Raw genomic sequence first — 5,308 nt, forward strand, 5'->3', positions numbered from 1 at the left:
GAGAATTGGTGACCATCCCTAAAAATCAACAATTGATAATCGATCTATGATAATCATTCACTAATACAAATGGACTCATATTGGTGTAAACATATAGTTTCAAATCTACAATGAAAAACTTACTAATCTGCATATCAACTATAGTTGTGACTAGTACACTAAATAGTGACCTCCTAGCTTGAAACATAATGTCAACAAATAGCACCTTGGATGCATGCTGAATGCACCAAAGATCCACTATATACGAGAGATATCCATCACTAGAGGAGTGGAAGTGCTACCTTCCCCTTGAGTATCAAGTAATGCTCTGGACCTTCTAAGCTCTATTGAGCCTGGGACTAAGCCTAAGATCTAAAGTCAGTTCCAATTGAAAGGCTTCTAGGTAAAGTTGTAACAACGGAGAGTGGTTTGCCAAGTCACTCTCTTCCATCCATTTGGCATCCATTGGTGGATAATTCTAAAATTTAACCAAGTGCCTCCTAGAAACTTTACCTTTGATCTTCCTAATTATCAACTTGCTATGCATTGGGGTAGTCCCTTGTCATGTGTTCACATATAAAGCATTTATTCGTAGTCATTAACTCTTAACGCAATATTAGTGAGTTTGGGAATCTCCCAATTCCCATTTTTTGAATAATAAAACGGTGGCACCTGGATAACATGCCCATAAGTTTCTCAAAACCATATGATGTGACCTATCATTGGAAAGCGCTTGAAAAATGGAATCTATTGAGCTATAGAGTGCTCGATTTGGAGTTATAGTATTCAAGTTATGACAAATGTAAAGATTTGACCATGTGTCTCAAACTTATGGGAAATTCCCTTATTCCCCAATATGATGTTTCTTTACATTGTGCAAGTATTTTCCAAGTTTTCTTAGCTTTTTTTCCTCTTCTCAACCTTCTTTTCAAATCTATACCTTTTCTTAGCCTCTAAAAACTTCTTATTTGGCTTCTCACCACTATCTCAGAAGCGAGAATCTTTCCCACCATTAATGCATCAATTGTAGCAACAGTTTGTATGAGTTGAGGCATACTACACACGATGGATTTAATAACAAAATCTATGATTCCTTTTGGTAGCCTATAAACATACTTTTCAACTTGCTCATGAAGAGGAACTGGACAATAAGAAATCTAGATTCTTGCATTGCATTGCATCAAGCTTATTTCAAGTTGTCATTGTGTCCACCTCAAATGTACCAGTCAACCACTTTGATGCAAACATTTGCTTCAATTGTACCCATGTTGACGGTGCTCTACCTTGCATTAAGAGTGTGGACCACCATTGCAAAGCATATCCATTCAAGAAAGTGGCTACCTTTCAAATCCTAGAGGATTGGGTGAAGTTGTCTCCCGAATAGGCTACATCAAACTATTAATAAATGTTAAAGCTTTCAACCTCTCTTGTGCACCACTGAAGAGCTCAAACTTCCCCCCCCCCCCCCCCTTTCCCACCCTCATCATGATTATGTTGTCCCTTTAGAAGTCAAGTTGTCATATATTGGCTATTGCAAAAAGAGTATGTTTTATGTATTTACATCATGACCAATACTAAAAGAAGAATTTGTATGACCATCACTTATTCCTTGAGCCGCATAAGCACCAAGTTGGTTAAGGATCCACATTCTGAGAAATTTTTGCATTCTCCTAAGGATAACAAGGGCAAGAAGAAGATGTCCTTCTCAAAGAATTTGGGGTAGTAAGAAGCTCCCAAAGGGTAGCCACTACATCCTAAAGATGCACCAAAGACTAATGACGAGCAAAAGCAATTGGTATCGGTGGGATTCGATACGTGCATACAAGGCCATCTTGGTAGTGCAAATCCAATGGGCTAAGCATGCATGTAAGTATGGGGCAGCCAAGATACTTTGGTATGACACCATTTTTAATGCTATGGTGGGTCAAGGGCCACATATGAGGTTGTATGGCACAACTCCTTATGGCATGCAAAAACTAATGCATGGTACGCAATACCCATGTATTCAGGTAGGGATGTTAATATGCATAACCCCATGTATGGCAGCATTGGCATGATGCCTAGGGTAAAACTAGCATGCATGGTAATGCATGTGCACAGAAAGATGTCAGCTACTACCCTCGACTAAGCCTTAAACTAGTCATCGTATTCTTCACTTTTTCGTTGGTCATTATTATCTTATGGCCTTGAAGGACCCGCTTCTTGGTCAACAACCACATATTCTCCTTGTTGTCCATGAGTAAGCCTATTCCAAGATTAGGCATTCCATTTTCCTCTTCATTATGTACATTTTCAGAATGAGATACATCATCACTATTTGACCCCATCTCACTATAAGAATACATATTTTCCATAAATGCTTAGCTAAATTCAATTTCAATACTAGAGCAAAGCTTCTCACTTCCAATCACATGCATCAAGCCCACCAAGTCAAGGGAATTGATGGTATCTCAATAATGGAGCTGTGAAACCAGCTTGGATAAGATGGTAGATAACTTGATTAAAGACTAATAACAACTGGCATAAAATTCACATAAACTGAAAATGCAATTGTTATCACTAAATCTTGGACAATGGACAACTGTATTGGCCCCAAAATTAGTCCCTCTTTTGGCATTTTTAATCTTGAATTGCAATCTAGATGAAATATACAATGAGATTCTGTGAATCCCCTTTACTCTCCAATTGCCTCTTGTGCTATCATCAATGACCAACAAGCCTTCAATTCTATTTGCCCCTTGGTTTGCTCAAGTATTGGTTTTCAATTGTATTCATTGGATGACAAACTTATCCCCAAATGTTTGCTTGTTGCATGGACACTTGAATCTCCTAAGATTTCCCCAATCTCAGTGAGTTTGAAATTCAAACCTTTAGGCCTTTGATTTATGTGCATGCTTCCCAAGTTGGTTGTCAAACCCTAATTGTTATTGTAAATTAGGGCATACATCATAGATTCACCAAAATCTCCACCTCGAATAATTGATTTTGCTAGTTATTGTTGAGAAGGATGAGAATAGGTGGGAGGACGATAGACTATGTTGAGGAGAGAAAATTTAGACTTCCATAACAAGAAAATAGAAAATGTCAATTGCTACTCTGTCTAGACATCCATAAAAGCTATCTCCATTGATGTAACGCCTTGAGTATGATGTTGCCTAGCTAAAACAGTCCTCAAACTGATGTCATATGTTGTTGTAGTCTCTTCTAAGCATGTCACTAGGTCTTGGGAGGTCTCCTACTTGGAATAGAAATGGCCTATCAACCATTGCTACCGCAATGGTAACCTTCTCTCTCTCTCTCTCTCTCTCTCTCTCTCTCTCTCTCTCTCTCTCTCTCTCTCTCTCTCTCTCTCTCTCTCTCTCTCTCTCTCTCTCTCTCTCTCTCTCTCTCTCTCTCTCTCTCTCTCTCTCTCTCTCTCTCTCTCTCTCTCTCAACTTACATGTGCAAGTTTTGCAAGTGGCAAGCTTCCAAAAACATTTCTAACATTATCTAAATTTATTCAACTAATTTTTAAAATATTAATTTTTAAAATTAATTATATTTATTATTTATGTCTCAAAAAAATAATGTAACTGGCCAACAATTAAATTGGCTAGGCTAATTTATCACCCTACTAATCTTAAGTATTCATTAGCTCAAAATTGACATTAACTAATTAATTAATGTCAATTTCCTAGTGTCACCACCACTCACACTAATGGCTAATTAAATGTTCTACACCAAGTTCTAACACAAGGTATCACCTAGTACATATCAAGCATTATTTATTACAACTTTTATCTTTAACACCAAGTGTTATGTCAAGGTTCTAGGTCTCACATTGCAAAATAATTAACTTCCAACTCACATTTGCAACTCACATTTGCACATTTGCTTAACCTGTAATCAAATGTTAAGTAAATCATTAAAATTTCATGTCATCGTGATAAGTGTAAGCTAAAATGATGCATGTTTATAACATGACTATATAAGATACTTAAAGGAAACTCATTTTTGTATTAAAACTAGATGAAGCACAAATTTTACGGCACCAGATAATAAAACATATTATTATTGCACTTATAAATAAAGTCTTACAATATGTGAGGGATTTGTCACCACCCTAGAGCAAGGCTCCATGTATTCGATCCAAGAATGATTTGTGGTGGATAAGAGTAGCACCTGTGTTTTTCTTTTAGGAAAAATTTTGCTTTCTACAGAAAAAATATGGGTCCCTTGACAAGTCTGGAAAAAAGGAGGTCATTTTTTAGCCCCCAAATTCATAATGATCACCTAATATTGAAAATTTTGGCACAAAAGAGGATAATGATGCAAAGCTAGTTTTGCTATCCAAGAATTCAAATACTATGTTGTGGAGATAGTGAGGAGTTGTGTACTAGAGGACGTTATTGGCCATTTGGTCAACCATGTCAAAGTTTCTAAACAATTTCTTTTTCTTTCTCCTCCAAGTTTGACTATGACTTATCAAGTATCCATGTGTTTTCAAGGCTTACATCTAGGATAAGGTACCTTTCAAGTGGAGGACCTTGTCCCCTGAGTAGCATGTGCCAAATGATAGCTATGAAACTTTGAAATAGCTTTTCAATCACAGAGACATCCCTAGCATTATTTGGATTAGAAGACAATGGAGAGCCACTTGAGATAGAAGGCATTGGGTCATTCAATGTGGAATGGCATTTGAGCACTAGCTTGAAGACTTTAAATGCATGTTTAGAGTATTAGGTGGAGCAACAATAATACATCCATGCCTATATTGTATGAATGGAATGAATTTCATAGGTTGGTCTAACACAAGAAGGCTAGGAGATGCACCATCAAGAGATAAAGTGAATAGTCAAGTTATGACCCTGAACATGGAAGAAAAGAAAACACAAAGAGGTGCACAACAAACATTGCAAGATCCAAACCGGGATACATTCTACAAATTCCCTTAGAAAGAGTACATATTTGTACATTACATGCAAAGATTTGGATTCTTGATAAACTCTTAAGTTTACATATGGATGATGTATACTCTATCAAGCATACATCCCTTTTGGACATCTCTATCAAGAAATGTAAATAGCTTCTTTCAAGAATGGGCTTTCATGGGGTTCATTTGCAATTTTAAAAGAATGCTCAATAGTCTTAAAAATCAGGTAATATAGTGGGTGCTATATCAATTGGAGGGGCAAAGGCTAGAAGATTTCTCTCCAACTTTGATAAAGTCCAACCAAATGCACTATGGGAGTGTTGAAAATAATTATACAAATGTACAACAAATATGGCTAGTGAATCCATGAAAGAAAATGAACGTATGAATGTCTCTAGATAGAGCTCAATAACCTCA

The sequence above is a fragment of the Lygodium microphyllum genome, chromosome 20, assembly GCF_053477565.2.
Source record: "Lygodium microphyllum isolate KBCC chromosome 20, Lygodium_microphyllum_v1.1.10, whole genome shotgun sequence".
Lineage (NCBI taxonomy): Eukaryota > Viridiplantae > Streptophyta > Polypodiopsida > Schizaeales > Lygodiaceae > Lygodium > Lygodium microphyllum.